The sequence below is a fragment of the Chanodichthys erythropterus genome, chromosome 13, assembly GCF_024489055.1.
Source record: "Chanodichthys erythropterus isolate Z2021 chromosome 13, ASM2448905v1, whole genome shotgun sequence".
Lineage (NCBI taxonomy): Eukaryota > Metazoa > Chordata > Actinopteri > Cypriniformes > Xenocyprididae > Chanodichthys > Chanodichthys erythropterus.
Genome location: NC_090233.1, coordinates 27236393 through 27259051, shown reverse-complemented (window position 1 = coordinate 27259051; position 22659 = coordinate 27236393). Strand labels below are relative to the sequence as shown.

General features: G+C 36.2%; 1 protein-coding gene across 4 annotated transcripts in view; it reads right to left on the bottom strand.

Annotated features, from left to right (window-relative positions):
* Window positions 1-22659, bottom strand: part of dab2ipb (DAB2 interacting protein b) — a 115728-nt gene that overhangs the window by 41801 nt on the left and 51268 nt on the right. The window contains exon 1 of one of the 4 annotated variants that reach the window (XM_067405550.1): window positions 22051-22205. The exons of the other annotated variants lie outside the window; for them this stretch is intronic. The gene's annotated coding sequence lies outside the window, so the exon portion shown is untranslated. Of the gene's footprint in view, window positions 1-22050; window positions 22206-22659 lie in introns of those variants that run through there. 4 annotated transcript variants of the gene reach the window in all.

Genomic DNA, 22659 nt, shown 5'->3' with positions numbered 1-22659 from the left:
GCTCAGGAGACAAAACCTTCACTTCAAGGTACTTTCGTCTGCGTGTTCCAGATTGTAAAGGACCTTCTGCACCTACTTCAGGGCCTCATCTGCCTGTTCCAGATTTTAGGACCCTTTTTAGTGCTCTAGGAGATCAGCATCCCACAAGGCTATTGAAACCGATTCCAGCTACATTCTCCACTACGTTGTCACCCAAGAAGAAGTCATTGTCATCTGACTGCTCACTCGTTCATGTACTACGTAAATATCACTTAACCAAAACTCTTTCCAGAGACCTTGGCGTTGTTGTATTTATAATGTACATTAGAGGTAATATAACTGAATCTGATTGGTTGACCAGCGTTCAAAGGTGTGCAATTATTTTCATGGAAACGCACGGTTAAAGTAGTTCTAACAGGTCTCGACTGCACTGCAGTTCCATATCACTTCACAAGCCTATTTTCTCTCTCTCTCTCTCTCTCTCAACCATGTTAATAACTGTACAAACTGTATTAGTCTGCTATCAAGGCTCAAGCCTCCGTTACTAGTTCTGAAATCACGTTTTGGAATTAGCATCTGAGGCTTGGGATGATAAGAAATTAGTCCCACACACAAGAGTGTTTTAAGGACAAAAACCCAACAAATGTCTTGAAATACAACATCAGAACAGTGTCTTGAAGTGTGGTAACCATAGTATAAGCGGAATAATTGACTCTGGGCTGTTGAATTCTTAGAATTGCACTCTGCTTTGCGTTGGGTGTGCATTATTTTCTAAGAATTCAACAGCTCGTCGTCAGTTATTCCTTACATAATCTTTCAATCATTTTTTTGTTTGATGTCCTCACCTTATTAATTGTATCTTTCCATGAGATAACAAAACTCTGCCATAGCCACACCCAACCTAATCACTTGTATTTGTATGAATCTTATGGACTTTATTCCTTTATCATTCATTCATTTAGTAGTTGTATTGATTTACTTTTGTTTATCTTCTTGTTAATAACATTAATTTTATTACTCTTGTGCCTTATTTGTGTTAATAATGCAGAAGAGGCTCTACAAGTTAATGACATCCCACAAATCCTTCAAGATTGGTTAGATGACAAACTCTCTTTTATCATTATTTTACTTTTAAAGGCAAAATTTCTTAACTGGTGCCCCGAGGTAAGAGGAGTAAGAGATCATCTGACATTATCACCTCAAGTGAAGTGACTTCAAATCAAAACTCAGAATATCAATTTTGTGCTCATATAGACCAAATCCTTATATTTACAATAAATATTATATTTTACAATGAGTGAATACAAATCTGAATAAATGACTAAGCCAGCAAAAATAAAATAAAAAATAAAATAAATCTACAAACCCGATTCCAAAAAAGTTGGGACACTGTACAAATTGTGAATAAAAACAGAATGCAATGATGTGGAAGTTTCATATTTCAATATTTTATTCAGAATACAACATAGATGACATATCAAATGTTTAAACTGAGAAAATGTATAATTTTAAGGGAACAATAAGTTAATTTTAAATTTCATGGCATCAACACATCTCAAAAAAGTTGGGACAAGGCCATGTTTACCACTGTGTGGCATCCCTTCTTTTTATAACAGTCTGCAAACGTCTGGGGACTGAGGAGACAAGTTGCTCAAGTTTAGGAATAGGAATGTTGTCCCAGTATGTGGTCTGGCATTGTCATGTTGGAAAATGCAAGGTCTTCCCTGAAAGAGACGACATCTGGATGGGAGTATATGTTGTTCTAGAACTTGGATATACCTTTCAGCCTTGATGGTGCCTTTCCAGATGTGTAAGCTGTCCATGCAACACGCACTCATGCAACCCCATACCATCAGAAATGCAGGCTTCTGAACTGAGCGCTGATAACAACTTGGATTGTCCTTGTTCTCTTTAGTCCGGATGACATGGCGTCCCAGTTTTCCAAAAAAGAACTTCAAATTTTGATTCGTCTGACCACAGAACAGTTTTCCACTTTGCCACAGTCCATTTTAAATGAGCCTTGGCCCAGAGAAAACGCCTGCGCTTCTGGATCGTGTTTAGATATGGCTTCTTTTTTTGACCTATAGAGATTTAGCCGGCAATGGCGAATGGCACAGTGGATTGTGTTCACTGACAATGTTTTCTGGAAGTATTCCTGAGCCCATGTTGTGATTTCCATTACAGTAGCATTCCTTTATGTGATGCAGTGCTGTCTAAGGGCCCAAAGATCACGGGCATCCAGTATGGTTTTCCGGCCTTGACCCTTAAGCACAGAGATTGTTCCAGAATCTTTGAATCTTTGGATGATATTATGCACTGTAGATGATGATAACTTCGAACTCTTTACAATTTTTCTCTGAGAAAACTCCTTTCTGATATTGCTCCACTATTTTTCGCCGCAGCATTGGGGGAATTGGTGATCCTCTGCCCATCTTGACTTCTGAGAGACACTGCCACTCTGAGAGGCTCTTTTTATATCCAATCATGTTGCCAATTGACCTAATAAGTTGCAAATTGGTCCTCCAGCTGTTCCTTATATGTACATTTAATTTTTCCGGCCTCTTATTGCTACCTGTCCCAACTTTTTTGGAATGTGTAGCTCTCATGAAATCCAAAATAAGCCAATATTTGGCATGACATTTCAAAATGTCTCACCTTCAACATTTGATGTGTTATCTATGTTCTATTGTGAATAAAATATAAGTTTATGAGATTTATAAATTATTGCATTCCTTTTTTATTCACAATTTGTAAAGTGTCCCAACTTTTTTGGAATCGGGTTTGTATGTTGAGTCCTTAAACATGCTCTGCATAATATAGAACATATATAATGCATAAAGGCATTAATTAATCATTAAAGCATATGAATGAACATAGGCTGGCTGTTCAGCATGTGTTGTTTGAGCAAAGAGTTTACTCTATGTACTTTGATCACTACAGGTGTCATTAAGTGAGCTGTCGGTTAACGTTAACACTCACAGAAACTGATTAGTGCTCTGACAAGATAATTATTGGCTTCTTCAAACAGCTAATTATCTCCTAATAATCTAAAATAGAGTTTAGAAAAATCTCTGCCATACTTTTCAATACCTGTTAAGGCATGAAGACAAAAGTCAGAAAATAATATACCAGATCATAGAGTTGTGAATGCTTGTATGCAGGTGTGAAGGATAAAGCCATTTAAAATGCCACTACCATTCGTGTCACATCAATTCAACATGTTCCGCATCCATAATAAACAGTGATGGGAGACAGAAAGCATATCATTGGAAAATCCAACATGTTTACAACTGTAATTAGAGTGGGAGATCTCATTTAAGATGAAGCCTGTGTTGGTCTGAACTGACGTTAATTAGTGCTTGCTACAAAGCAGATCTGATCTGGGAACAGTTCCACTACTCATCCCTTCATGTCAGGTGGCGAGAGATGCACAGAACACTCTTCATCTTCTGATCTCCAAGGAATACTTCACACAAAAATGAAAATTCTGTCATTATTTACACACCCCCATGTTGTTGTGCGGCATACCCCCTAAAAATTGGGTTGTTGTGCATGTGGCCGTGATGAAGGCTTAGTATAGTAAGCTCAGCAAGGTTTTAGAATTCAGACTAAACCGAATTTATATAGATAACGGATGGTTTTCAGATTGTATTTAGCATAAATTTGTCGCAACTGGAGTTGCTGTTGAATAGTTTTTTGTATAAAACTTGTAGGTTTTTTTTTTGGATTGCATTATTCATTTATTTTAGAACACTATATAATTATTATTTGCATACATTATTTTATTATATTTTTATAGTATACATTTTTTATAATACACTTTATTATATAATTATATTATTTAAATATAGTATTTACATATAAATATAATTTATATAATTTATATGTAAATACTATATTAAATACTATAGTAAATACTATAAGTTACACATTGTTGTTAAATGACTCTGATTCAAATAGATAACAAGTGAGTTCAAGGCTGTCTCATGTTTTCGTGACTCATTGAAAATATCCAGTTCATAAGAATCACTTGATTGTGAATGGGACATCACAGCTCACTCTTCTACGTTGCTGCATGCAGGAAAAACTGGCATGCTCTCCATACTTCTCCCGTATGAAAAAAAAAGCAGCTTGGACAAACTGCTTAACATCTCATTTTCTGTTCCAAAGATAAGAAAAAATAATATAGTATTAGAATGACATGAGGGTGAATTTTCATTTTTGAGTGAACTATCCTTTTCAATCAGTTTAGTGACTATTAACTAACACACAAATGTTATGTATGATCTCTTCACAAAGGTGATGCTGATGGCAGATGTCAATCTCTCGACAGAAACCCATATTTCCCCTACACAGGTAAATAAACAAACCTGATAGGAAGCCGCCCGCATATCTTTCCATAAACAATCATCATCAACTGTTTGTCGCTGTGTGTTTCTCATAAATTATTTACAATTCTCTATTATGATGAACCCTTTCTTTACCTCCCTTCCCCCTCTCCTTAATTTTCATTTCCTTGTTTCTTCTACTCTCTTTCTTTCTCTTTCTCCTCCACAAAGATCTTCAGAGGTAAGAATATACTCCCGAGACCAGCTTTGTCTCTTAACCACTGAGGCTTCAGGGAGCAACTTGTGTGTGTGTGTGTATATGTGTACAAACTGGTTTATTTCTGATTGGCTGAGGTGAAACAAAGCAGAGGGACTTAATTGGAGCAAAGGGGATTGCGGGATTGATCCATGCTTGAAGCGGCGTTGTTGAGAAAGAGTATCAAACTAGCAGTCCAAACGACAGGTTGAGTTCCAGAACGGGGAGAAACCAATGTCAGTTTTCCTGACTGGGAAACATTGATTGGATGACACTGACAGGAAGTACTGGGAATAGCTGCCAAAAACAAGCTTGAGCGAAAGGATGTTAGAAAAAAAGAAAAGAGAAGCACTGTGTGTTGGGGGTTCATCTGAAGGATCGTCATTCACTTAGTAGATATGAAACTTTCAACATCAAAAAAATGTTCCCCTAAAATTCTTCTTCTGGTTTCTAAATGAAAAAGACAGTTTTCTTGAGTAGGACTTAATATCAGCTCTTCAAGACCGTATCTTGAGAGAAAAAGGGATCAGGAGTGAAAATTCCTCAGAAGCTCTTTTTTTGGTCAGCAAGTTTGGGAAGAGATCAAGTGCCATAGAAACAAAAAGAGAGCAGTTCAGCACTTTCCATGGGCTTGTCTGGTGCTGATCTTTCTTTTTCTCAGAGAAGATAAAAATAAATCATGTATTCAGGACTTTCTATGTAACATGAGACAATAATTAATGGAAGTATGAATATGAAGGGCAATGCAAATGCTCCAAGTAGAAATTAATGATTACAGAATAGTCTGTTCAATGACAAATTAATATTACCGACCAGTCAAGAAAGACGCCATATTTAATTTGATGCAAAGTGAAAATGTGACTGATAGGGATAGATACAGTGTGATCAGTACTGTTGTGTACCTTTCTAAACACATAAAAATATATATATAAAAAACCAAAGTGTGTACTTTGCAGTACTAGTGGTACCAAACAAAGTCTCTTTCATTCATTCCTTTATGGATTAAAAATTGTCTCACAGCAAATGTCACTTGAGATTCAGTCTCATTTTTATTCATGCCAATTAAAATATCCATCTATCCTAAAAACAGCAAGATGTTATACAGGTTTTAGCAAATTCTGTGTTTGGTTAGATTCATGCCTGCATGCATGGATGTCATGTATGTATTATGTATAAAAAATGACATAAAACCACATTAATAGTGCTATCCTTAGTTCTTAAACAATCGTATCAAATCTTAAAAATAATGCTTTTTAAGGACACCCAAAGACAAGCACCTTATAATTAGAACTAATATGATGTAACAGCACATTCTGGATCATCTAAATATTGCCACTGGCAAATCAGATCTCAGAGAGAAGTGCATTCTGGGAGTTAGAGGTGAGCCTAAGAGAGGAAAAGGACATGTTCAGACAAGAGGATCGTGCCGAGGTGTACCCTGTGAGGAATGTGTGTGTGTGTTTACTCGTCCTTGGGTGTCTATGTGTCGAAATATGTCTGATTTAAAGGCAAGTGAAACTAATAAGGAGATAGATGTAGGACACCAAAACATGGAAACACACCCACTACTCCACACGGAGTGTGTCTCTAGAAGGTTAACCGTCACATCAGTCTAGCAGAATGAATGTTAATGTCAGCATTGGAGGCAATGAACGACACCGTATGAATGATAATATATTCGCTCTAACTGTGTTCGCTGTGTGTGTGTGAAAGAGAGAATGTATTTTATCCTGTTAGTGTGATGTTAGTGCGCTCAGTGATGTGGTTTGCATGCTTAATGGCATGTGTTACAAGTTCTTTCATGTTATACATCTCCTACCAATGAAAGGGACCGTGTGTGTGTGTGTGTGTGTGTGTGTGTGTGTGTGTATATATGTGTTTTCGAGGTGGGAAGGCAAAAACACAAAAACTGTGAACAGCTCACCTCCAACATACTTATCACCTCAAACAGAGAAGCACACATATCAATTCTGCTAAGAAGCGACTGACCTGTTTGTCCTTGAAAAAGAATCCCTTTCATTACACTTTGCCATGTTTTCACTCTATCTTTCATTTACTTTTTTTTTTTTTAATCACATTTACCCAGAATCCTCTTCTTCCCAAATGGATTCATCCCCTGTGCACACACTTCCTGTCTTCACAGTGCTCTGTATCTCTGCCTTTGTAAATATTTCAGACACTGCACCAGACACAAGTCACACTTCACCCTCTATCCCTCATTTTCTGTTCTTCTTTTCCACTCAGATATCTTCATTTTTTGTTCCTGGAACAAATATTCATAAAAATGAACAAATCAATGAAATAAACCGAAGACATTTCAGTCTGAAAATAAACACGAAAAATATGCAATAGATAAATATAAGGACACATTGCAAATGGCTCTTTTAATTTCTGTGACAGCAAATAAGAGTGTGAAAGGAGAAAAAAAAAAGAGATGCTCTATAAACACATGTTTTGAACTAATACAAGTGAGAAACTGATAGAAGAAAAGAAGATTGCGCTCTCAGGGCTACAGACCGCAACTAAACGAATAAATAAATAAATATTTGAAAATTAAAGATTTAACAAAATAAAGTTTTTGTAACAGCAGCATAAATTCAACACAAAATAGGCTTAAACTATATAATAAATAACAACAACAAACACTAATACAATAACATTTCATTCATTTAGTAACCGCACTGATTTGAGTCTCAAAAGCCTTAGGTACAACACAACAAGCCAGATTGTATAATACAGTATGTGTGTTTGATTAACTAAAAAAACAAAACGTTTCACAAGAGCCATTCATTCGTTCACTCCTCACTGCAATTAAACACAATTAAATACATGTAGCTTTTCTCCATGAGGCATCAGTGGATAGTATTCCTGAACTGTTCTGTCTGGGTAAGCAGATGACAGACAGGCTATGTGATTAAAATCTAAATCAAAGTCAGAGAATGAAACAAAGCGACCCATGACTAAACAACAAATACATGCAATGAGGTCACTCAGCAATACCAGACTCAAAATCAATATGTAGCTTTTTAGAAAAGGGAGAACCAGGAGAGAGCCACTTGTCTTGTTCCCTAAATTTGACAAAAGATTTATAGCCCATGAGGCAAAAAGATGGCAATCCACTGTCATCTTCTCAGAGAGAGTGTGAAAAGAGTTCGCACTCTGACCAGTCATGTTAGATCTCCTGCTATGGACTGAACACTAGATTTGTCACATTTGTCGAATTAGAGACCGTCTATGATGCCAAGCCACTTAACATCTTGATGGTTCTACACAATGAAACAAAATCAATAATAAAATAATCTAGCCATCAATCATACCATAAAAGCTTGGTACAAAAATAAAATACATTTAAAGATTTGATTCTGGTTGAACAACTCACACTTTAAAAGACACTTTTTCAATAAAATTGCCAATCAAAACAACTAGCAATGAAATGTTATGTATTTTCCACACTACTGCACATGTACATTAAAAAAAGACATTTATTTGATGTCCTGATATTATTGATATGCTATTTTGTAAACTAATTATATGTAGGCATCACAGCATTATAAAGTATGAAAAAAGGATATTAAATTTTTTAGGATTTGCTTAAAATTGTTTAAAAAAAAAGTGTAAAATGTAGCGTTTTTGAAGGTTACCCAGAGCATTAGATGACGACAAACGTTATTTAAATGTAAAAATAGGGGAAATAAGTATGAACAATTATCAAAATCTCTCAATTGATACAATGAAAACAATTTCTAACATTGGATGATAATATAGCATTGATATATTGTGCATACATCTTAGTAAATATCTCTATGTTTAAGTACAAATGGTGGTAGGTTCAATAGGTTCAGGTTTGGTGTATACTCCTTGATTATATCTTTAGAAACAGGCTGTATTCTTGCAACAAACCCAAGTTCTTCACACGGACACCCCGGTAGAATGAATTGGGTGGGCTTTTACTGTTGCGCAAAGTTAATTTTTTGGAAAACTTAGTTGAACCCTTAGGGTTAATTCTGTAGACATTGATAACAGAAGCTAAGCTGATCCAACTATAAAGCCCACTAAAGTCAGAAATAGTAAGAAAATCCACTAAAGATCCATCTCTAATTGCAAGCATGATGGTGAATTTACATTTGAAATGTTCAGGGATGCAGAATGTGGAAATGTATAACATTTACTACAACCCTGAAAAGATTAACTTTAGCACATTTCCATCCATCAATAAACTCTTCATCCCCTGCACTCATCGTACTGTCAAAGTGACCTATAGCAAGGATAGAACACTTACTACAAAATACAGTTCACAAATCAAAGCAACCTTGAACATGGACATGAAAGAAACGGGAGGAGAAAGAAAAACAGGAAGATGTGCAGGGACATGCTCCCAAACACACAGGCCATCACAGCTCTTAGACACACTGCTTGATACACACAATTCAGCCTTTCAGAGAGCACATCACAGGCTCTTTTCAAATGCATGGAGTGTGGGTGTATGAAGCTCACATAGAAATGAAAAGTTAAGGTCACCAGCGCATAAACACATTTAACAGGGTGGCTGAAGACTGAAATGGGTCCATATAGACACACATGTACACATCTCTACACTCACTATGAAGACATTTCTCTGCTCTGATAGACAGATAAGTTATGTGAGGTCACTGATAACAGTGTTAACACCGCTGACAGACAACTGTTATTGGTCAGGGATAAGGGCATAAGGGTTGTCTATGTAAAAATATGGTTGCATTATTCATTAAAGTGAGTGATTGGCAGACTACAATAGTATGTGGTAGGATATACCGCAATATTTGAAATTTCTAATAAAAAATAAATGAAAAAAAATTGTGTATGCAATAATATAAAATCTGAAGTTTATTCTAATAAAATTGAGAGGATTTTTTGTCCAACAAATGTATTTTTTTATCAAACCATGAAACCTCAATGTCCAAACAAATCCAACTGTAACAAACTTAACATATTCACAGTTCAATAAGCCATGTCAATTGACACAAAAAAAGCAAGATGCACCAGAAGTAACTGGTTAGAAGCAGCTTTCGTAAGACATTGAATACATTAAAAAAGCCTTTAATCATTGAATACTGCTATGGCCAAAATCACTGTCAATTAATGCAGTATATGATTAATCATGCAGCCTGAGGCTTTGCTGTCACCACTGTTCCCATTTAGAGAGAGAGAGAGAGAGAGAGAGAGAGAGAGAGAGAGAGAGAGATCAATGTACTATAGGCTCTTTCGTTGCTTGGGTTTGGCGAATGGACCGCAACTGCAAAAAGGTGAGTGTTTCCATGGCAACTAGCCGACAGGTACAATTTTAGTTCCCAAAAAAGAGCACAGCCCATAATGATCATTGGAAATCATCACATTTAGCTAAGATGAAAAAAAGACCATTTGATAAATCTATCCTGTTTATAGCTGTCATTTAGTCAGTTCATAAATCACTAAGCAGTAAATCTGTTCTGCAGTTCTACTGTACTGCATACGTGCCTGTGATGAAGGGAGAGCAGTGGTTCAATCAATAGACAGTTGAACACTGACCCTAAACAACAAGGACAGAGCAACCACCCCAGTATTCACATTAGTGGTTCAACATCAACAGGGTTTTCATTGATTCATCACATTTGGCTCCTACAATATTTGCAATCTAAAATACTTGTTTGAGGTCAGAGACATTGTAAAAAGCTTTCTTAGTTGAATGGAGATAGAATGACACGCACAAATTCGAGTGTTTGTCGTACTGTACAGTACATCTCAATGAAAGTAAAAGTAACGTACATGTGTACACGGCGCATGTTCACTACACCACGTGAAGAAAGCACGCACATGCACACCTGTTTTACAGCAAATCACAGTGGCAATATTACAGCTTGATAAGGAAGATATTGTAGCCTGGTTTCAAAGTATTTTTCTTTATTGACCATAAGCAGTTTATATAGACAGCTTATATAGCAGTTTTCCTAGTCACCCATTAACATGCTCTTTAAAAGGCATTTTACATATTCAAAGATTGGGTTTCTTATTTTTTATATATACAAAACCTGTTGAACAAAGGATATGAAAACAAAAATACAGATGTTAAAATGGGTTATAAAACCATTTAATGAATTTCATTGCAAAACCATTCGCATATTTCATTTCAGAAAACAATGGAAACAATGTATTAAATGTCAACTGAAGCAAGTGTTTAAAACAAGTTCAGATCTGAAGCATCAAGAATATATAGATTCACTTACGCTGAATGCGAGGAAACCCTGCTCTACTAATCCGTTCTTATGCCACTACTGTTATGTCTGCGCATTTCTCTGATTTCGATCTGAATTCGCGCATCGCTTCATGGACCTTTGAGGGAAAATTCTGCGGGATCTCTGGCTTCTGCTCTGTGTGCTGGAGAGGGAACTTCCCATGGGATAACTGATAAAACCTCCTTACTCACACGCCCCATTTAAACAGATAGCGCTCCTTTTCCCACATCAAACTCCATAACTTTCCAGTGTAACATTTCCATCACTCTTTCATTGCCCTTAGTTTCTAATAAGACACATTTTTCAGATAAATCAGTCATTAACAGCATTCAGTTGTTATAGCCCAAATGATGTAGCTGAATAATTAGCTACAGTATGATTTATTAGCTATAAATATGCACACAAATTACATGTGATAATGATCTATACATGCGGTAATCAGCTAGAAAAAACTTTAGGAAAAATAATCTTATTATAGTATTTCTATATGAGTACCTGTTTGGAAGGGTATACCCACTCTTCCATTTTTTATAGAGACAGATGTGTGATTGAAAGTAAAAGGAAGGGTGCAGGGTTCAGGACACAAAACTTTCTCTGATCTATTATTGTGTGCCTAGCAAAAAAGGACATGACATCAGGACTAAAATATGCGAAACAAGAGGGGGGGAAAGCACCGCAAGACAAAATAACGTTAGAGGGAGTCAAAAGGTCATCCAGACGTGCACTATAAAGGGGTCTCACACACTTAAACACAGATCAACTAATACTAGTTATATATTAGTTTCATAACTATCAGGTTGCACTAACACAATAGCCCGAGGGTCTCTAATCTTTTGCAGGCCAAGGAACCCTTGGTGGCAAATATTGAAATATTTTGTCATGATGCAACGCCATTAATTAACTAATTTTACTCAGTACATTATAGGGCTGCACGATATATCGCATGAGATTTTCACGCGCATTTCGTCAGTAAAGCCGGTTCCCTGATTACCGTTAAATCTCCATCACCTGCTTTCAAATGGAGTGGCATTTAATAGACAGAGCCGTAGATCACTGAAAAGCCACGCAATATCGCGCTCATTATCGAAGGCGATTCATCTGCGATATGAACGCGATATTGCGTGGCTTTTCAGTGATCTACGGCTATGTGTATTAAATGCCGCTGCATTTGAAAGCAGGTGATGGCGATTTAGCGGTAATCAGGGAACCGGCTTTATTGATGAAATGCGCGTGACAATCTCATGCGATATATCGTGCAGCCCTAGTACATTATAATGTGAGATAGACAGTAAAACATTTATTTTATTTGCATGGTTGAAATTAACTTATTATTAATTGTATGTCTTTTGAATGTGTTTTTTGGATTTTTCACCATTATTTTGAGATCAAACAATAATTGTCGGATCTTCTGCAGAACAGCCGCAGACCCCATTTAATCCACCTGCATCAGACCAACGTTTCCATCAGGATTTTGAATGACTAGGTAGTGAAAAACCGACCTCTCTACCATTTCATTTTTAGTTTATTTTGTGTATAAGTGAAAGGAAGAGGATATGATTCAGCTTTCACGCAAACGCTTTATACACAATCTCCTGCCCTCGCATTTAACATTAACACACGGGCCAAATGGACAATTTCACAGTTATATCATGGCAGAGAAACACATAGGCGGTGGATGCCAGCCTCTCCATATGCATATAAAAAGGAAATAAAGATGCGGTTGGTGCCAGAATGGAAAACAGAGAGTGAAGGATGCTGGGAAAAATGCAACACAATGACAGACTGAGGGAAGACAAGTCATTCTCAAGAGAAATGGGCTAAATGTGCTAAACGGCAAACAAATTAGCCTTGGCCTGAACAAATCCTGTCTGTATAAAGCAATACCACACACACACACACACACACACACACACAAACACACACACACACACACACACACACACACACACACACACACACACACACACACACACACACACACACACACACACACACACACACACACACACACACACACACACACACACACACACACACACACACACACACACGCCTTTGTCTTATCACAAGTAAACAGTTGAGCCTTTGGTGTTTACTGGGCATCTGGTTAAAGGCTAACTAAAGGTTGTTCTGGACTGGCCACTTCCTTGTTTTAAACACACACACATGCTCAATGACTTGCCAAGCTAAAAGCGATTATGGAACATAAATCTATGACACTGGTCTTCATGCTTTGGACAACTACACAAACTGGAAAATCCTCTTAGAAGCGTCTAGAAAAACCACAAAGAATCATTTATCTGATTACACCTGTCTCCTTTTTACATTTGTATGTTAATGTTAAGTTAAAATAATATAAGACTGTAGTTTGACTATGTTTAAATGAAAGTGTTTCTTGTTCATGTGAATCCTTCAAGTGTGTGTAAACGTGTTTGCATGCAGTGTCAAATTCATGTGAAATCACACACTATTTTTGCACTCTAAAGCAATTTGTTTCTTTTCTAAAACACTTTTTCTGAAACACTTTTTCTATGGATGAAAACAAAGAACATGCACAAACATGCAACCTTGGAAAGGAAACATTCCAGACAAGCTCTTTCATGCCCATGAAAACATAAAAAGGAGAAAAAGAGAGAAAGAAAATGGAAAGAGAAGGAGAAAGAAGCAGGATGTGATGGGGATGAAGCATAAAGTCCTCACTGACCTTCAACAAGAACAGGAATTATTAAGAGAACAGACATGACAAAGAGGTGGATTTTTTCATCCATCTGGCTTTTTTGAATGAAGACAGAAGAGTGACTTCTGTAGAGGCCCGTATATAGATATACATGGTTTGTGAGGGCCATCAGCTGACACAAAGCGCACAGTCTCTGTTCATTCACTGTGTTTGACAGCAGAATGCTCTGATGAACTACAGCATGAAGAAAAGACAGACTAGCACTGAAGATATGAGGGGCAGTGAGTGATCTGAGATTTGTGAGTGAGATTATCCTTTCCTTTACAATAAAGGTAAGGTCACTAGGGCTGTGTATCACCAACAATGTCACGATACGATACGCATCACGATACTAAAGCCACGATACGATACGTATCACGATATGGTTCAATTTAGAATTTAAATTTCTTTTGAGCAGTTTAGTAACAGTAATATGTGTTTATTGAATAACCAGTGTTATAACAGTCATGATAACTGAAAAAACTATTTTGTTTTTGTCATAAAAAAAAACAATGATTTAAATTATAACAATAAAATATGCGAAAAATATAATAACAACAATTATAGTGACACTGAAGCATATCAACAAAGCTCAATGACTAATTTCAATTGCAACAGTAAGTTGACTTTTAAAAAAACTAAGTTAGTTAATTATATCGGCTATAATATTATAATAATGTCTATACTGCCTGTTTTTTTTTGTTTGTTTTTTTTCATCTGTAAAAATTATTTTTTTGGATATCAACTAAAAATATGTTCTAGACCAACATACGTTTTTATTAACATGGTCTACAAAATATGCGCAACATGAGTTTACAATACACACTTAACAAAAAGGTTAATTTATTAAACATCAGATATTGTATTAACCATAGACTGTAAAAAAATAGGTATTAACATGAACCAACCATGAGCAATACATTTGTTACTGTATTAGTATACACATACTAATTAAATGCGCAGGTCTCCTCTCGTGCGTCCTCCCCACTGGACGAGGCCAATATCACTTTCGTTTCGCTTTCAGATATCTCTATTATATATGCCATCACTGCTTTTAACGTTCTAGATGTAATTACCGAAATCAAAACAGTCCATAAACTATATCCTCACGAAAACGTCAGTCAAGCCAGCTCGCGCCTCAACCTGAGTGATCGGCCTTCAAATTTCTCCGTTTCTGAATGGACGGTTTGGCTTGATTGACAAACGCTAACGTTCGGCCATGATTTATATACCATCGACCTGTCCTAAAACGTTAGCACACTTTGATCAGTGCCCAAGGAAGTCGACCGGAAGTTGAAGTCGGCCGCGTGCCGCCATCTTGTAGCAGAACTTCACTTGCGTTAGCATCCCATTGACTCCCATTCATTTTGGCGTCACTTTGACAGCGAATAACTTTACTCCTGAGGCGTTTAAAGACTCCATTTGTCCATTATTTATTTCTAAAGATACACGACAATGTATAAAGGGCTCCATTACCTTCTATGTTACATTATGGCCCCGTAGAAACAGTTTTAGTAAAAATAAGCTAACGATTGCGACATAAGCACTCGACTCTCTGTCGCACAGTAGAGAAATTACCGTACAGACAGGAGGAAAAGCTCGCAGACAATCGGGGAGATTATCTTAATATGGCGTACTGGCGTTACATTTTAAAATACTATACAAAATAATTATTCAGAATACTTACTCCTGCTCACTCACGCCAAAGAACTCCCCGCTCAAGCTCGCCGTCTCTGCAAGATTAACGATGGCAGTTTGCACGCAAAGCTACTAGAAGATTTACATCTGTCAGACAGGTTGCGGACGTCATCAAGCTTAGTGTGAGTCTGCGCGTCAGAAACGGAAGTGCTAAAAATCGCTAAAAATGGGCTTCACTTGTCTCAATTGAGTTCCAGTGGGGTCGCTGTGTCCATTTCTTTTACTGTCTATGGCTTTGATCGATGATTTGGAGATCGCGTGTTTCTCCGTTCGAGAGCGTCACGTGACGTCACGTTATTGGCTAGATTTAAAAGCAAGACAGACACGATACGGCAGCTGCTGTATCGATACGTGCATCGTCAGGAGTTCATGACAATGTATCGATGTATCGATATTCTGAGCACAGCCCTAAAGGTCACATTGTTCGGTGAAATCCAGTCAGAATCGAGGAAATATTTCACCATTGATCAAAAGGATGTTGCACTATTTTGAATCGCTACACTATTGAAAGTTGATAATGTACCTTTTTTGTACCACGCCTTTACTAGTGTAAATAGTGATAGATACTATGTAAACGTTAGTGTAAATACTAACATATGGAATACAATTCAAATTGTGTAACATATTATTATAAAACAGTATATAACATTGTATATAAAGTAACTGTATATAATTTAATATTATATTTAATAATTTATTATGAAATATTTATTTAATAGCATACTATTATAAATGTAGAATATTAACAATGTATTATCTTAATATCTAGAATCCGATATCAAAAAATAATGCACATTCTCTATAGTTTTTCTTTTCCGGCATCCAAATTGCATTATTTGTACTTTTGTTTTGTTCCACCAGACTATTAAGGCCTGTTAACCTGTTACCAAGGATGATAACTATAGCGATAACAATAAAGATATAATGTGCGTCCCAATTTGCGTACTTATGCACTATTCTATGACGTTTTTAAGCATAAATAGTGCAAGTAGTGTGTTCACACTGAAAATTCCCAAAAAGTACTTTAAATACCCAGATGCACTAAATTAACAGAAAAAAAGTGTGGAATGTATCAGACTCCGCTGTTAAATGACAAAATAACCTTATACAATTCAAGCACTACGTGGATGTGTACATAGTAGGGGTGTGACGAGATTCAATTGTGACAAGATTTCTCTTCGAGGTGAAAAGCAGTCTCGTGATAGTGTGAGGGAGAAATTGAAAGAATATGCCACTGCTACGTTTACATTATGCCTCTACTGTCTTTTTGCTTTTTATAGAAATAAAAAAAAAACATTTAATTCAGTTGGATAATGGTCGTCGCCGCTCCCTATTCACAGAGTATGCGCGATCGCAAAAGTGAAAGTAAACGCGAGCGCATATTCAAACGCAATGTCAATACCCTGCATTTGAAAGCGGCTCCCTGATGCATGCAAATATCTTCCAATATGAAAGCTATCTAAGGCTGGGCTGTGTAGTTGTAAGCATCTCTCAGCTCTGTATCACGCTTAAAGAAAAATTTTGTCTCTATTTGCACTTTGAATATTGAGAGAGTGCTTTGATTATGGTTGCACTTATTGATTGCACTTAAGACTAAAAGAAAACTTATTTATTTTTATGGCAACGCTTACAATAAGGTTTCATTATAGTTAACTTTACATGAACTAAGGAAGAACAATACTTCTACACCATTTTAGTTATTGTTAATTTCAACATTTACTAATACATTGTTAAAATCAAAAGTTGAGTAAGTCATGAACTAACCATGAATGACTATTTTTATGTTTAACTAACATTAACAAAGATTAATAAATACTGTAGCAAAGATATTGCTCATTGTTGATGTTGGTTAATACCTTATTGTAAAGTTTTACTATATTTTATACTCTTTATTTCTATGATCAGTTTGTGGAAAGGAGTTCAGTTAGGAGCTCATAAATCATGTACAGTAAGGTCTGAAGACTCGTATGAAATCTTGAATATTGTTGTCTTTTACTGCATATGATAATTCACACTCAGAACGTAGAACTGAAATGACATTAATTACAAGATGATTAGTTAAAACATTTCAAATACACCTGCTGATTATTTTTCTAATCATGTATTTCATCTTTGAGGATTTCTTAAAAATAGTGTGCAAAAATCTTGTCTCGTTCTCGTGAACTCAATCTTGTGTCTCGTCACACCCCTAGTACATAGTGCACAAGTACATAGTGTATAAATGCATAGTGTATAGTGTGTTATTTGGGACACAAGTATAGTTCTAAAAATCATTTTAAATATAAAAGAACAGAAGAGTCCATGCCACAACTATAACAAAATGGCACAGTGAAATGATATCATAGGACTCACTTTCAGAACAATTTTTTTTTTCAGGCTGATATAAACATTGACAGCCAATCAGAATCCATCCTGCTTTAAAGAGTTCAAGCATTTAAAAGTGCCAGACGACAAAACTGCAGAACGTGCTTAGAATAAACAGAAAAATATCATCTGCTTATGTGGACGGCTAATATAGTTATCTTTATAGTTATGTTCTTGGTATGAACGGGCCTTTAGAGTGCAAATAGCTGTATCATTTTTACCCACTGCGAATAGTAACATTTTTCCTCTATATACAGCTAAGCTATTGCTTTGGAAATAAAAATGATTTAGTTGTTTGCCATGTCAATAAAACACATTAAACTGAAACTGATTAAGATATGAAAAAGAGTTAAAATTGTACAGCATGCTTCATTTGTCTGTATTTGTCTCCTCTCTCTCACTCTCTTTCATATGTGAGATTTAAAAATTACATAACCGTAGTCGGCTACCCTGCCCAAGCCAGGCCATTAACAATGCCGTCCGTCCATCTATTCATCTCTCATCCCTCACTCCCCCTCTCCCTTTTCCATCCATCCATCCATCCATCCCTCTATCTACCTCCCAGGAAAAGCCGCTTACCCACGCACTAGGCCAAAAGAGAAGATAACATGAGAAAACACGCATCCACACACATACACATGCTCATACACATGCCGGGACAGGCTGAAAATCTACATACAGGACGGTGCTAGTGATTGCTTTATTGATGAACTGGAGTGAATATTCCATTGGAAGCTGGTCATTTGTGGCCTGAGTTCCTGTAACAGCACTGTAAATTAGTGTATCTCAACGAAAATGGGTCACAGGTCTGTTCACAGACAGCAGCGAAAAACGCAATAAATAAATGCAAATAATAATGTGCAACTAACCATATAATTGTGCACAGTAAGGGTAGCAAAATAAATAAGCATATGCATGTTTACAAATAAAGGAGAAACGACTCCCATATCTGTTGTTGTTTTTGATATTTTGGCACAAAATGTTCATCTGCCACTTGGTAAACACTAGCCAAATTACACATATGCCATCATATAGACAGATTGTGACACATTCCCTCATCCCCCTAAAAATATGAAGACAGTATGCAAGGTAAAAAAAAAAAAAAAAAACAGACTACACTGAATACAAGTTAGCTTGCAGCAACAAGGCTTTTCCAAACACAATTTGTTTTGTGCTTTGAATTAATGGCTGTTGAGCATGGAAGCCTATTTTTGCCTCAGTGGAAGAAAATAAAAAAAACTAAAAATGTATTTCTCAGAGTTTACAATAGGAAATAGTCTCATTGTGAAATATCAAGTCGCAACTACCCTATTTATATATTTGTTTTTTTCTTATATATATATTTTGTCTGAGGCTGAAGTTGAGAACTTCAAACCAATGTATTCAAAAGATATTATGGTAAAGGTATTATGGAAAATATTTATGTATAATTCATTATAAAGGTATTCTTAATGTTCATTATAATGCATTCTATCTATTCATAAATAATTGTAACCAAAGTTAAAATTGGCAGATTGGTTGTTTGTCTAAAGGCTTAACATAACTGTTAACTGTGGTTACAATTATTCATGAGACCATACAATGTATTAAAAGGTGCATTACAAAGCATAATTAATGCATTTTTTCCCTTCTGTTTAACGTTAATAATTTTCAATATTTCTGTACCAGTACATTTTATGGTAATATTAATAAATGTTACGTTTATTTTTATGTTTAAGTACAGGAGTGATCGACATCTTCGGCACAGTGTTGGGCCACCAATAGTCCATTGTAAAATCTGGGTCTCAGAAAAACCATTGGAGAAGCAGCACAGCTGTAGAGAAAAGCTCTCAACTCACAGCACAAACATATTTTATTCATGTTGCCACTTAAAGGGACAAGACACAATGTGAAGGGACTGTGACAATCTGCCAGTTACTGTCAGCACAACACAAGTAAATCGGCAAATGTGTTTCTTGGACTGTACCTATGAAAAAGCAGCACATGAATGCATTGAAATAAGAACAGTTTTCTGGTAAGATCTGCTGCTAGACAATTGATATCATGACTATTTATTGTTTTAACTAGCAGACATTTCAGGAAAGAATGCCTGCTGGAGGTTTTCTTACAGAAAGAAAAAAAAAATGGATGGATGGTAATAGGTGATTTAGAACTGTGGGCATTTCTCACCATCTTTCTTTCCCTCAACTTGTTTGTCAGTCCTGGCCGCATTCGTTCCTGCCGCGTAGGACAGAAATAACAGCTCTAAAATGTCTCGATAAGATTCCTCCATATTTATCTTGATGCATAACACTTACAAATATGGTAGCATTCCATTCTGAGTGTGTCCTATGTGCTATAGCACAGATCAGACAAAATAAACTGGCTTTCTATGCCAGCACTTAACATGAAGCCTTTCCGTCCATTGGAAGTTTATATTCAACAGTCACCTCTGAGATGCTCTGGTCAAGTTGAGCATTCTGAGGTGACCCTCTCCTGAGGACAAGATGCCCTATACCACCCTCCTCGTGTTCCAGGAGACCAGAGGAGTAGAAACGCCTCAGCGGCGCACAACAAATCAATAGATGAGAGAGATTGGTCATGACAGTGCAATTAGAGAGCGACTGAGAGAAAACAAGGCAGGGGGAATGAGAGATGGGCTTGATTTGCAGTATCTATTGCAAGTTTAGAATACATTTTTGTGCACTAGACTGATTTTTTCATTGTCTTTTTATATCCTCCAATCACACATTATCGGTCTTTAATTTTCCGTTCCAGCACCGCTGAAGAGATGTCGAACAACAGCTGGTACTGAGGAGAAACTCTCCTCTCTCCTCCTTTTTCACACAATCTCTCATTCTCTCTCTACTCAGTTTAGAGGTGTTTGTAAAATAAATCAAATAAATAAATTTGGCTTTCCTTACACATTCTCTGCTATAATACAGGAACTTTCCTGTATACAGGAACAAATAAAGGGCTTGAGTTGAATGAAGATTTGAATTTCTTATTGATTTGGTTTTTAACTCTGTGTTTATCATGCAACTGAAGTATACAGTAACTGTGTGTAGTAGAAAGTTTTTAATTAAACTGTAGTAAATATATAAATTATATAACATATGCTCATATAAACAATATAAAATGCATTCCAAAAAAAAAAAAAAAAAAAATATATATATATATATATATATATATTTTTTTTTTTTTGTTAACTAGCTTAATTGAAGTAAATAATAATAATAATAATAATAATAATAATAGGACCAAATTACAATGTAAACAGCAAAATGTTTTGTATTAAACTGTGGTAAATATATAAGTTATTATATTATATTATATTATATTATATTATATTATATTATATTATATTATATTATATTATATTATATTAAATTAATCAACTATTTTAATTGAAGTAAAAATTATTATGACTGAGTGAATGTCAATGGCTTTTCCATGACCTTTCTAGTCATTTACGATTATTGAATAAGGATGTTCAAAAAATGATTTTGATTAAGAAAAATCCATTGGAAAGATCTGACTCAGGTGAATGATTCACTCACAAATGGACATCACTTTAGCTTGCAAGCAACTCTGACTCCATACAAACACAATACCTAGAAAACACAACTTCAAAATTCCCTGGTATTTCCAGGTTTTCCATGACCGTAGAACGGTCAGTTATGTTCCACCAATGACAGTAATTTTAGGAGCAGATTAGGTAGAAAGAGCGCCTTGATGTAACAAAAAAAAAAAAAAAAAAAAAAAAAAAAAAACTCACTTTCTACAGATGATATTCAGTTGCGTACATTTCACAATTGCATGGTATGCAGAAGTTAATTAATCATTAATCAATATTTAAATCTATAAATCCAGGGAGGGAGGGAGATTGTGGTGAACTTGTGAGACACAGGTGTAAGTGCCTCATTGTCATGAACGAGTTCAGCTGTTCAACTGAAATATAATTACAGACAGACACATACACAATCTGACAGGCTAAGATAAGTTCATAACCTCAGGTCATAAAAAAAAAAAAAAAAAAAAAAAAAAAACATCCACAAGTGACAGACAGTCAGCGATGAACAGGAATCGTCATCAACGAATCATTTTAATTACCACAAGAATGACACACCCTCCATCACACAAATAAACTTTAAATTGAAGCTTAATTTAATCAGATGCAGCTATTTAAAAATCCTAATGCAGATGTGCTGCTGCTGGCCACAGTGACTCCACTAAAATGGCATCAGAATTTAACCACATGAGTCCAGTGACCCAGAACATCTAAATGTGACCAACATCCCCCATCACAGGCATTGTTAGAAACAATTACAAACAAAGACATTACAAAACAGTCCCACATCACAGCATGTGAATATATGAGTGTGTGTGAGTGACTTCTAGTTCGCATAAGCACATTATATTTGTGAGAACAACATGAAAACAGTCCAAGCCAAAGACTCAGGAATCAGACTGATCACTCACCAGTCATCATGTGAATTCAGCGCAGCAGTCACACAACGGAGAGAACGAGGAGATAAACCTGAAGGTGTAGGGATCTGTTGGGCAGTTCTCACAGCTCCATTTTTATCTTTTCCGGTGCTGAGCGCTTCCCTCTCCCTGCTTCCCTCTCTCACTCAGTCAGCACTGAGCAACCCAACCGCTGCCGGTTGTTTTCTGGGGAAGGCGGAGCCGAGAAAAATCTCTCTCTCTCTCTCTCTCTCTCCGTTCAGCCCTTTTTTCACCCCCCATTCACTCTTTCTCTCTCTCTACTGCCCTCTTGTGCTCTCTTAGTCTCTCATCCCCCCTTTCCTTACATATTTTTCCACTGTCCTACTTCTTCTGCTCTCTGTATCTCTGTCAGAGTTTGTGTGTGTGTGTGTGTGTGTGTGTGTGTGTGCTCATATAAATGGTTTTACTCTCTCCCACAGACAAAACCAGACAAGCAAAAAATAAGAATCTCATATGCGTGACTTTCTTAGTCAGATAACTCCCTTTCATCTCCAATCAATACTCACAGATGGCTGTGACAGGGTACACAGCATATAATCAACCAAAACAAAATTTCCTCCAATACTAAACAAAAGGCATAAT